Source organism: Lissotriton helveticus, chromosome 5_1 (assembly GCF_964261635.1).
Source record: "Lissotriton helveticus chromosome 5_1, aLisHel1.1, whole genome shotgun sequence".
Taxonomy (NCBI): domain Eukaryota; kingdom Metazoa; phylum Chordata; class Amphibia; order Caudata; family Salamandridae; genus Lissotriton; species Lissotriton helveticus.
In genome coordinates, this window is record NC_136065.1 from 812,627,352 (window position 1) to 812,640,776 (window position 13,425).

Genomic DNA, 13,425 nt, shown 5'->3' on the forward strand with positions numbered 1-13,425 from the left:
TCACAAAAAGAGATAACAATGTCAAGCCCCGGGCTGGTAGTTGAAAACATACTGAGACTAGAGTAGGATGTTTTTTAATGACTCTAGCCAAGACTCCTTGGTTGTCTATCCCCCTCCAAGCCACCCTTAACCTGTCTGTTGATGCCATTAAGTTTTTTGCCCCGATTTCTATTCTGTTCATTGGTGTTTTGGTTGATTTGAGGCAAATTAAAATTGGATAGTGGTCGCTATACGGAGACGTGATAACCTCAGATTTCAAAAGGAGATCCTCAAGGAGGGATGAAATGAAAACATAATCGATAGTGGTAGAGCTCCCACGGCCGATGTACGTAGGGGCCGGTATGTAATTCACATCTATATCCAATTTCTCCATAGCATCAACTAAGTCACGTGTTTCTAACAGGTCTAATAGTTCTTCACCTCTCCTACAAGGCAGGGAACTATAGTGAATGTGTGCATTGAAATCGCCTCCCAAGCAAATGCCATCAAAGCTTCCATATTTTTGGCCATCCACTACTTCGTCAATAAATGTAAACAAATCCAGAAAATTAATGTTGGGATGGGTTGTAAAATCATTATTATAAAAATTAACAAAACATAACTTTAACCGTCCTGTATATTTCAATGCCATAACATTTTTGTTAGTGGTTGGCAGTAGTTCAGTTTTAACACCAGCTGTAATTTTGACCCAGATTGATAAACCCCCACTGGGGTGGCCAATGGGATGAGATGGAACAATCAAATTATGGCAGCTGTAACCCTCAAGGAGTAAAGATCTTGTGCACCAGGTTTCCTGCAATATTAGGACATCAAAGCTTGTTACCCAATCAGTCCAAGACTTTATATTCATTTTCGCGTTGAGGCCTGCAATGTTCCAACTCAAAATGGAGAATTCATCAGAGTCCATAGTAGAGGTTTGGCCAGAAACGCCTTTTGTGGGATCAAATGACATCCTACACCTGTCTGAGGAATTCAACAATGTTGCACTGGGACAAACGGGTAAGTTGCCGACAAGGGACTCATTGTTGGTGTGATCATTAGCTAAGGTGTAAGAAGGAGTATCTAATGGTCAGTCCAAACTCCATGTATCTGCCAATGCGGAAAATCTATTAAATAGTGGGAAAGGCAACTGCGCTGGAAAAGGTTGGAAGGAATGTGGGGCTGAAAAGGGTTGCATAGGTGGGGGCCTATAAAAATAACGCAAGGGCAAGAAGGTGACAACAGTAGAAGGTCCTGTGTTGGTGCTATTGTGGTTAAGTATGTATTTAGCAGTGCCAGGGTGCCTAAAATTTAGAACAATACAGTCCCCATTGAAGTCTTTGCGTAAGGGACCAATCCAACTCACGCGACGGGCAGACACAATTTCATTCCTAATGTCATAGCCTACCCCCTTGTGTTTGGTCAGCCAGTCAATACACTTATTATTCAACTGGACCCAGGATTCCCCCTGTCCTTCCTTGAGAGGTGGGACGCCAGCCAATACTAAAACGTAAGGGCAGGCGTCAGGTGGTAAATGAAGGGTAGGTTCTTGTGATTTTCTGGGTCTACTAGCTGTTGGTTGGGCATTCCTGGCGTTGTTACTGCTTTGTACCACAGGATTTACAGTAGGGGTGGTTGTGTTGTGGCCCTCCTGTCGTGTACTGTTGGGAATAATAGTAGGGTTAGAAGAGCCTGCGACTACGAGAGGGGTTGGCTTAGCTTTAGTGACAGGTTTAGTTTGCCCTGTGTTAGTGGGCCTGGGTGTATTATTGGATATTGGGTTACTGCTAGCAGGTGTAGGAACGTCCTTCGTGCTGCTACTGCTGGTGCTGGGCGCACCACACAGAATAACCTTACTGACAGACTCCAGGTCCTTCAAAAGGCGGTCACCCCTAAGTTGGTCAAGGCTAATCGCTCCTTTCCTTTTAACCTCTTCCTTTTTAACTAAATTTTCTAATTTATCTAACCTTTTAAAAACAATATTAAATTGCTTGATCATTTGACATTCCAGTTGTTTAAAAACAGTATCTACGATTGTCTCGATAAAATTCCCATTGGGCTTGGGTTGAATAGTACTTTCAGTCAAAAACTCAGTCTGTGTGCCCAGGGAATTGTGATCATCGTTGGAGATGAATATGGACGGGGCTAGTGCATCAGTTTGCGGCGTATCAATATTGTCGGTTTGATCCCCAGTTTGTTGTTGTTTCCCTCTAGTCCACATGCTCTGCGGAGTTGACTGGTTCTTATTTCGGACAGGTTGCTTCCTTTTGTTAACAATCGATTTTAAAGGGCCCCTTTTCCTTTTACCCTCACCAACTTTATTGATCGTGAGCGGGGATGAAGTTATGAGCTGTACAGCACAGTCAGGCTGTGAGTCAATGGTTATGACCGGACTGCTATCCCCAGGCTGCAGTTCTGATGATATTAATGTGGTAGGGGGTTTCATGATGGTAATTACAGGAGATAGCGGGAGGTTGTTGGGAGGATTAGCTTGGGGTGAATGTAAGACAGTATTGTTATAACCCAGTGACATCCTCCTTTCTGTGTTAGCTATTTCCTCCTGGACCAGTGTTAGTGCATTCTCGAGTAAACATTCAAATGAGGGAGGTGGGTTGGGGGAACCCGTGGGAGCAGGCACTGTAGGCGTGTTATTTCGCTTCCCCATGTTGGATTATCCCCTGCTCACCTCTTGTGGTAGAAGTTAGGGATGTGGCCCAGCCCGGCCTCCTCCGGCCTCTGAGGGCCACAGAGGGCCCGCCCTTGTCCCGGGCTTAGCCCGGCGCTGGTCCGCGCGCGGTCCCGCGACGCGGGAGCTGTGTAGAGTTTAAATGCCTGTGTGCGCCGGTGTTGGGGGCGGAGTCAGCCCCGGCGCAGGTGTGAGTATCCCAGAGGCTTCTGGGACTCTGAGTCCAAGTTTGCTGCAGGTCCGTCTAGGTAGCGCAGTTACTGCACTCCGCACTGCCGGCTATACTGAGGACACCAGCAAAAAGCTCCCGCTCAGAAGAAAGAGGGACCCGACTCTCAGAACAATCGCCAAAGTCCAATGCAGCACACAAGGTGACTGGCGCTGCGGCACCCGCGATAGCGGGTGCGGCGAGGTAATTATACTCTGTGCGCCGGTGTTGGGGGCGGAGGCAGCCCTGGAGCAGGTGTCAGTATCCCAGAGGCTTCTGGGACTCTGAGTCCAAGTTTGCTGCAGGTCCGTCTAGGAAGCGCGGTTACTGCACTCCGCACTGCCGGCTATACTGAAGACACCAGCAAAAAGCTCCTGCTCAGAAGAAAGAGGGACCCGACTCCCAGAACAATCGCCAAAGTCCAATGCAGCACTCAAGGTGTCTGGCGCTGCTGCATCTTTTTGTACATTAAGTGTAAATTGCAAAGAACCAGTACATGTATCCAAAAGATGACGATTGCCAGAATCAGTATGGATTTTAGTTCCATCAGTTACCAACTTTTGAAAAATATAATGCAATTACATTACCATAGCAGTTGATAGCTGAACTATTTTCTAACTGATATCCTACAATCTCTTCAGCAGTGTCCATTTTCTTTTTCTTTACATCTTCATCATTCTCATTAATTGTTTTCTGTTTTTGAATCCCAGTAGAATATTTATCATATTTCCATTTTGGGCACACTACACGTTTTACATATACAGGATATTTACCTAAGTTAGGAGCATACAGTCTTCTTAACCGATTATACTCTATCACGCAGTTTGCATCAGCACTAACCTTTTTCTCATCAAAATCAACCAAATACAAACCAGATAATGTTCTTACTCGAGACAATGCAACGTATGCCATGCCTTCTTTAAATACTGAACTTCCAATATTTACCAAAGCACTGTCTACACTTAAACCTTGAGATTTATAAATGGTTACAGCATATGCTAAAAAAAGAGGAAACTGTTTTCTACGAACATACAAGTCTTTTACAAGCAGAAAACGGACAGCACAACGTCCAATCTGTTTACCTCTTCAATCTGATCAAATTTAATCTTCAAATATTCATTTCCATCTCTCTTCTCATAATTAACAAAATCAACAACTTTTCCCATTGATCCATTTATTAGAACTTTTTCTACATCCAAATTACGCCGTATTATTACCCGACAGTTTACAAATACATTTTAAAGGGGCATATTCACAAGCCCCTATCGACACCACAACGTCCCTTTCAATAACCTTGCGGTGGTGATAGGGGGCCTCATCTTATTCACAAGGTAGCGTTAAGCCACTTAACTTGGATTAACGCTGCCTTGTAAATAGGCCCCCTTTCACGCTGTGCTTGGCATGAAAGGGGCATGCAGTGGGTGTTGTGGTGGGCGTTTCTCCGCAACACCCATTGATATTTACGCTGCCCCATTCACAAGGGCAGCATAAATAGGAGCAAACTCCAAACTTAAGACCAGGAAAACCCTGGTCTTAAGTTGACGATACGAGGAGAAATGCTTTATTTCTCCTCATTTTTGCATTTTCCATGTGTGCTGCCTTGGGCAGCACACATGGAAAATGCAAAATCCCATGGTTTGTTTCTGTACAGGAAGGTGTCCCTTTCCGTACATAAACAAACTTTTTTTTAAAATGCCGTTTTGTAACTTACTTGTGTGCTGCATGAAGCAGCACACATGTAAGTTATAAACTGGCATTTTAGGTTTGTTTATCTGCAAGAAGGGATACCTTCCTGTACATAAACAAACCTCCCTGCTTGCAGACACCCTTGCGCTCTAATGCAAGGGTGCCTGCATTGCACTAAGTTGTGAAACTTAGTGCCATCGCGGGGGGGAAAGCAGGGCTGCACCATGTCCTTGTGAATATGGTGCAGCCTTGCTTTCCCGAAGTGGCGAAGAGAGGCGTTAAGCCAAGAAGGCTAATGTCTCTCCCAGCCACTTCCTTGTGAATATCCCTCAAAGTCTTTTCTAAACCAGCAGTCTTAGATAAAGTATTTTCTAAAGAATCTAATTTTTACAGTAATTTCTCTGAGAGAAGAATAGTAACTTCTTTGTGTTCCATTTTATCAATGGCTTCCATTTTCACTATTGGTTTTTTCTCCAGTTTCAAAAGTTCTTGATCGAATGTAGAACACTCTTGAAGTGTTGGCATAAGACAAACTATTGACTTATTTTCTCCAATGTTTTTTGTACATTATTTCAGGTGCAATATTTTCTTTTGGAAATAAGTTTGTTAGTAGCCGACTTTCTACAGCTTCTTTACCATGTTTTGTCAAAACACCAATTCTAATATCTTGAAGAATGTGTCTATAATGTTCATCACTTGCTTGTCGCATATTCTTAATACTTTCTTCATATTCAAAAAGAGACCAAATGTTCACATTTCCAATACTTCCCAAAGATTCCTTAGTGTCTTCATGGAGAAGTGTTTTAAAACCTGGTTGTCCTTTCACAGGAGTGAGTTGTAGTAGATCACCAAATAAAATTACATGTTATTCTCCAAATAAAACATCATAATATTTTTTTGAAATCTGTTGCATTCTTAAATGTATAAAAGCAAGCATTAAGTTTGAGACTATGCTCACCTCATAAATGACCAGAAGTTTCAGTTTGCTGAATACTCTTGAAACTTCATAACAAGCTTCTCCAGATAGCTTGTGATATATCAACTTAATTTCATGTTCAACTGGTAGCATGAGCAATCGATGTAATGTAATCCCTTTTGTTGGAACAGTTACAATACAAAATAAATGTGATTCAGTGGTTTTGTATAGATGAGCTGGTCAAAACTTTAAATAAGAAACTTTTTCCTATTCCAGCTACTCCACTGACATACATTTGAATAGGTTTAAATGATGTGCATTGGCAATCTTTTTTTTCATGCAGTAAACCATGCTGTATCTGTTGTTTCACTCTCTGATATATTTCTTTCTGTTCAATATTTGGTTGTTCTTCTAACTTTTCCAACTCAATAATATCCTGTTGTGCTTGTTACATTGCTGTTTCTACTTTACTCATGGCTATTGCTGCTTCATTTTCAATAATTGTTTGTCCTAGTGGATCTTGACTTAGTGTAGCAGAACGTTGACTATCTTGAGAACTGTCTCTAGCTATTTCAGCTGCAATAGTAGTTTCTTGTTCACGCTATTTATTCAACATTTTTAGATAATTTGGAAAAATTGCACATTCAATGCTATCTTTACATGCATTAAAAGAATCTTCATAGCAGTCAAAATCTCGAATTAGTCCCATTTCAGTATGACAATGTTTGAAGAGTTGCAGAAGTGCAAAATAGAAAAATTCCCTTTTATCTAGAGTACCACAACTGACTTTTCTTTGAATAATAAGATTTCATTTGGCATGTTTTACCAAACATCCATCACATCCAATTACTGCATATTTTTCTTCATTTATATTTTCTGTAACAGTTCTCCTAAAGGAGTAATGTTGCAATACTTCATGGAGACATATGTTTTCGATATGTGGACTTCTTTTAGGATAGTACATATCCAAAATATTTATTTAACAATATCTGCACTTTCTGGTTCATTCAATGCTGAGTATTCAATTTCTTGCACAGATTTCAATACTCGATTCCGTGTTGCAGCAAGACCTAGAGTTACCCGAATGATTCCTCTTGACTTTGAATGTAAACTTGCAGAGGTCAACAGATCCGAACATTTGTCGGATCCAATTTCTCTATGGGAAAGCATCTTCAAACTAAAGCTGCACAATTTGTTACTAAGTGTCTCCTCTTGTGAAATTTTTTGCCACAATTCTTTCAACTCCGTTTTCTCAGATTTGGTTATACATGAGGTAACATAGTGAGTAACAGCAATCAAATTATCTGCAACATACTGGATATCCATATTTGCATTCCACATAATCAAAATCACTGCATTGTAGTAATTTTTATATTTGGAATTTTCAGTTCTTTTTATGTTGTAAGTATGCTTTGGAGATTTCCGACTTATAGTATGTCTTAATGACGACATGAAACTGTTCACTCTTACTTTTAAAATTGGTATCCAAAACAACATTTTGTATAAAATCTACCCTTTGACTTATATTTTCGTCGACAATATTTACCACATCAATGACTTTGAAACCGTAAAACTTGTTGTCTCAAATTGTTTTGTCCTTCTTTTGGTATGGCTCAGGTAACATATTCCTCAATGAAAGACAAAACACTTTCATCAGTATCAGTTCCAAACTTTGGTGCATTCTTGATCCATAACAGCATGTGAATATGAGGTGCACCTCTGGCTTGGTACTTGGTACTCCTTTCTCCCAAAAACCAATATTTTCTCCATGAGGTGGATTACTTTTCTTACAGATGAAAGATATCATAGCTTGAAACCTATGATTAAAATATCACATTTACAGGATCCAAGAAACATAGTTCTCCAGCGGTTTTTAATTCAATGTGTTTTACATTTGAATTTACTTCTTGTTGAAATTCTAGTAAGTCGTCCTATGCGTACTCAGCACAGCTAAGCGTAACAAACCATATAGGGGTTCTTAAGTTCCTCAACATACATTTTTGTTCTCTGTGACAATAATACCAATACTCACTGGTACCACGTTGACAAGTAATGAAATTATTAATTAAGAATCTAAATGATTGTCTTTCTGTTCAACTTTGCCCAAAACATTTTTTGCAGAAAGATTTCTAAGATGAAATCCTGTTTTTAATATGTAGTTCACTGCATATAAAAGTCCAGACAAGTCACTTTCAAATAGAATATTAAATAAATATGGAACACACTGTCGAACCCTTCTGAATACAATCTTGTTGGATAGTATTCTGAAGCTGGAATCTGTACTGGTCGTTTATCATATCGTCCACCTTTTCCAATAGGGAAAAGCTGTGGAAAACAACGGGCTTCTAAACTTCTTTCCCAAACACCCATAGGAGGTCCCATCGCTTTCTTAATTTGGAATAAATTAATAGTATTTCCAATCACTTCTTTTGAATTTAAAGGATGAATACTATAACGTTCAAAATTTTCTTCACTACTAGAGTTGTCCACATTTTTGATGTGGCCACTTAGAATTTCTGTATCATCTTCTAAAGACATTTCTGGTTCTTCAAGATATGCATTTTTATAATAAATAGTGCTTTCTATGAGATATAACATAGTAACTTTGATGACATCTACTAACTCTTGCCAAATATTACGACTCTTTGTAGGTTCACCTTTGACTAAAATAACTACAGGTTCACTTTCCTTTCTCTCTATACCTACAGTTTCAATATGTTTCTTAAAATCTAAAGGTAAATACACTACTCTTTCTTTTAAACCTCTTTGTAAATCCGCTTGAGGCAGCTTACCAGTTTTAGGCTCCATACGATCTATAGCCTGAAATGGGTACACAGATTGAATAAGAATAGATTCATCTGTATTTAAATCTATTAGTTCTGGAGGAATAGGTACCAACTCTAGGCTATTATGTACAGCTCTAGCTAGCATGTTGTTCTCTTCTAGTTTACTGTAGCAATATATACAGATAAGTTAATCACTACCCAACTCAAAGCAGCCTTCCACCAACAAATAAGCACCAAATTGCTTCCACTTGTCATTGTTGTCCTTTTTACTTTTTAAATGCACATCAACATTCCTAGTTTGATTTCTATAGTGAGTACGACGACAACATATATGAAAACATAGTTTGGTTTTTCACAACAAATTACCTTAAACTTTGTAATTTCTTTCACAAACTTCTCGGTAGTAGTATCTTCCACCTCTTCTTCAACACCTACATTGTACTCTCACTTCATTTACACTCCTCTTCAGGACCAAAGAAATAAAACTGTATGTCATCACAAACTTTTTTTACATCCAACACTGAACCATGCAAAAGAACAGTGTTTATTTCTCTTAAACGTAATGCAGACTTTTTACATTGTACAATCTTCTTACTAACTTATGCATTCCTGAGTGATGTACTGCAAACATTCTCAAATGATGAAAACCACTTTGACAAATTTTTCTAGAAAGACAAGCCAAAGAATGACCCTGTAAACCAGATTGCTTCTCCCTTTACAAGGTTCTAGTCCTTGCAACATCTTATTTTTCTTTTTAATACTTTTTTTCTATATTTCGTAAAACATCAATAGATTTCTGTTGTATACTACAAATACTACTACAATCCCATGTATACACTGGAGCTTGTGGACGTCTACCTTGAACTTCTTCAGCTATTACTTCTTTCACATTTCTAGGAACCATCTTTTCTTTTTCAATTGCACAAACATTCTTAACCTCATACACATGACCACTGGTATCAACTGCTTGAACTATTTTTTTTTATTTTTTAGAAAGCTCTCTTCATTAAAAAAAGGTTCTGAACTAGAAGAGTGCTTCCATTCACCCAAAGTTTTTGTACAAAAGTTAGTTCTATTAAACAGTCTTTTCCTTTTACTTTTGTCCTTCATAGAATGCATTGATGTAATGTAATATTTTTATCTGTGCATGATTAATTAAAATCGTTACATAAATATAAAATACCAGTAGCAACATTAAAAACCAAACTGTAATTAGGATAAAAAAGAATACTGCATTGCTGTGAGCAGATCAAAGATGTCCTCAGGTGCTAGTGAAGAACTTCAAATGATGTCAAGTCTTTTTTTTAATGAGTGAAAGAACTTCACGACCTGGCAGTTAAATTTTGTGTTGCTAGAAGTAAATCATAGTATAACTGACTGCCTACAGGTCCGTACAGCATGTGACTTAAAAGATGGAAGCAGGAGATTGCGCCTCAGGTCCCTAAGTCTAAGCCATATACATATCATGTGGACAATATCCTCCGTGCCAGACTTGCACAGGCGACATTGTTGCAAAGCGGGTGGTCTCACCCAGGGGGGAAGGTGTGGCAATATCGGGATTAAACCGAGGCGCACTTTTAAGAACTTTTCTTTGACTTGTATTTACATCCCGATGTTAAGGTATGCTTGTGACTGTGTTTTACCATGCAAAAAACAACAAGTGATGGACTGAATGTGGATCAATGTCACACACTCCCCCAGTCAAAAGATCTGGGCCCAAATCCATCGTTTTTTTGCACTCCACACCACCCTGGGTCAGATAATGGCTTTATGCAAATCAGCTCTGACCCTGTTGCCCCATGGGAACAGTCCAGTCCGAACTACAACAGCCATATCTTTCCCAGACCGGAATCAAGCATCCGAGGACCGGACCGGTTTCGAGGTAACACCTCTCTTCAGCCCGGATAGCTTGACTCCAAGTGGTGTGGAGTGCCTGGGACCCACGTCTGGGTATCCCCAGCGCACTTAGGGCGGCAATTGCAAAAAACAACAAGTGATGGACTGAATGTGGATCAATGTCACACACTCCCCCAGTCAAAAGATCTGGGCCCAAATCCATCATTTTTTTGCACTCCACACCACCCTGGGTCAGATAATGGCTTTATGCAAATCAGCTCTGACCCTGTTGCCCCATGGGAACAGTCCAGTCCTAACTACAACAGCCATATCTTTCCCAGACCGGAATCAAGCATCCGAGGACCGGACCGGTTTCGAGGTAACACCTCTCTTCAGCCCGGATAGCTTGACTCCAAGTGGTGTGGAGTGCCTGGGACCCACGTCTGGGCATCCCCAGCGCACTTAGGGCGGCAATTGCAAAAAACAACAAGTGATGGACTGAATGTGGATCAATGTCACACACTCCCCCAGTCAAAAGATCTGGGCCCAAATCCATCGTTTTTTTGCACTCCACACCACCCTGGGTCAGATAATGGCTTTATGCAAATCAGCTCTGACCCTGTTGCCCCATGGGAACAGTCCAGTCCGAACTACAACAGCCATATCTTTCCCAGACCAGAATCAAGCATCCGAGGACCGGACCGGTTTCGAGGTAACACCTCTCTTCAGCCCGGCTAGCTTGACTCCAAGTGGTGTGGAGTGCCTGGGACCCACGTCTGGGCATCCCCAGCGCACTTAGGGCGGCAATTGCAAAAAACAACAAGTGATGGACTGAATGTGGATCAATGTCACACACTCCCCCAGTCAAAAGATCTGGGCCCAAATCCATCGTTTTTTTGCACTCCACACCACCCTGGGTCAGATAATGGCTTTATGCAAATCAGCTCTGACCCTGTTGCCCCATGGGAACAGTCCAGTCCGAACTACAACAGCCATATCTTTCCCAGACCGGAATCAAGCATCCGAGGACCGGACCGGTTTCGAAGTAACACCTCTCTTCAGCCCGGCTAGCTTGACTCCAAGTGGTGTGGAGTGCCTGGGACCCACGTCTGGGCATCCCCAGCGCACTTAGGGCGGCAATTGCAAAAAACAACAAGTGATGGACTGAATGTGGATCAATGTCACACACTCCCCCAGTCAAAAGATCTGGGCCCAAATCCATCGTTTTTTTGCACTCCACACCACCCTGGGTCAGATAATGGCTTTATGCAAATCAGCTCTGACCCTGTTGCCCCATGGGAACAGTCCAGTCCGAACTACAACAGCCATATCTTTCCCAGACCGGAATCAAGCATCCGAGGACCGGACCGGTTTCGAGGTAACACCTCTCTTCAGCCCGGCTAGCTTGACTCCAAGTGGTGTGGAGTGCCTGGGACCCACGTCTGGGCATCCCCAGCGCACTTAGGGCGGCAATTGCAAAAAACAACAAGTGATGGACTGAATGTGGATCAATGTCACACACTCCCCCAGTCAAAAGATCTGGGCCCAAATCCATCGTTTTTTTGCACTCCACACCACCCTGGGTCAGATAATGGCTTTATGCAAATCCACTCTGACCCTGTTGCCCCATGGGAACAGTCCAGTCCGAACTACAACAGCCATATCTTTCCCAGACCGGAATCAAGCATCCGAGGACCGGACCGGTTTCGAGGTAACACCTCTCTTCAGCCCGGCTAGCTTGACTCCAAGTGGTGTGGAGTGCCTGGGACCCACGTCTGGGCATCCCCAGCGCACTTAGGGCGGCAATTGCAAAAAACAACAAGTGATGGACTGAATGTGGATCAATGTCACACACTCCCCCAGTCAAAAGATCTGGGCCCAAATCCATCGTTTTTTTGCACTCCACACCACCCTGGGTCAGATAATGGCTTTATGCAAATCAGCTCTGACCCTGTTGCCCCATGGGAACAGTCCAGTCCGAACTACAACAGCCATATCTTTCCCAGACCGGAATCAAGCATCCGAGGACTGGACCGGTTTCGAGGTAACACCTCTCTTCAGCCCGGCTAGCTTGACTCCAAGTGGTGTGGAGTGCCTGGGACCCACGTCTGGGCATCCCCAGCGCACTTAGGGCGGCAATTGCAAAAAACAACAAGTGATGGACTGAATGTGGATCAATGTCACACACTCCCCCAGTCAAAAGATCTGGGCCCAAATCCATCGTTTTTTTGCACTCCACACCACCCTGGGTCAGATAATGGCTTTATGCAAATCAGCTCTGACCCTGTTGCCCCATGGGAACAGTCCAGTCCGAACTACAACAGCCATATGTAAATGTGTAAATGTAAATGTGTTGTATTTGTATAGCGCGAACAGTAACCCGGAGGCATCCCGGCGCTTGTACTCCTACCACAAGGGAACCCCTCCTGGCTTTTCCTTGTGAGGTGTCCACTCCTGGGCATCCCATGGTGAAACCAGGCATCCCTTGTGCATCGGGGGCCGTTGTGGAGACTAAGCAAGCTATTGCCCAGAGTTGCAGCGTGGGGCCCATGCTTAGATTCGGCACTGAGGCGAGAATATCCGGTCAGAGGAATTTAAGCCCGACCCCGCCGAGGCGGGAATCGAACACTGGTCCCTGGCCAGCGTTCTGCATCAAGGTCTGCCGCTCTAACCATTGAGCCACACTTCTCCACTTCTCTATCTTTCCCAGACCGGAATCAAGCATCCGAGGAACGGACCGGTTTCGAGGTAACACCTCTCTTCAGCCCGGCTAGCTTGACTCCAAGTGGTGTGGAGTGCCTTTTGCAATTGCCGCCCTAAGTGCGCTGGGGATGCCCAGACGTGGGTCCCAGGCACTCCACACCACTTGGAGTCAAGCTAGCCGGGTTGAAGAGAGGTGTTACCTCGAAACCGGTCCGGTCCTCGGATGCTTGATTCCGTTCTGGGAAGGACATGGCTTTTGTAGTTCGGACTGGACTGTTCCCATGGGGCAACAGGGTCAGAGCTGATTTGCATATCACCATTGTCTAACCCAGGGTGGTGTGGAGTGCAAAAAAACGATGGATTTGGGCCCAGATCTTTTGACTGGGGGAGAGTGTGACATTGATCCACATTCAGTCCATCACTTGTTGTTTTTGCAATTGCCGCCCTAAGTGCGCTGGGGATGCCCAGACGTGGGTCCCAGGCTCTCCACACCACTTGGAGTCAAGCTAGCCGGGCTGAAGAGAGGTGTTACCTCGAAACCGGTCCGGTCCTCGGATGCTTGATTCCGTTCTGGGAAGGACATGGCGTTTGTAGTTCGGACTGGACTGTTCCCATGGGGCAACAG

At 42.9% G+C, this 13,425-nt stretch overlaps 1 long non-coding RNA gene across 1 annotated transcript in view; it reads right to left on the reverse strand.

Moving 5' to 3' along the window:
* Nucleotides 1-8,723, reverse strand: part of LOC144753382 (uncharacterized) — a 105,419-nt gene extending 96,696 nt beyond the window's left edge. The window contains exon 1 of the long non-coding RNA XR_013594324.1: nucleotides 8,628-8,723. This is a non-coding gene — a long non-coding RNA (uncharacterized LOC144753382). The remainder of the gene's footprint in view (nucleotides 1-8,627) is intronic.
* Between the last annotated feature and the right edge of the window lie 4,702 nt (nucleotides 8,724-13,425).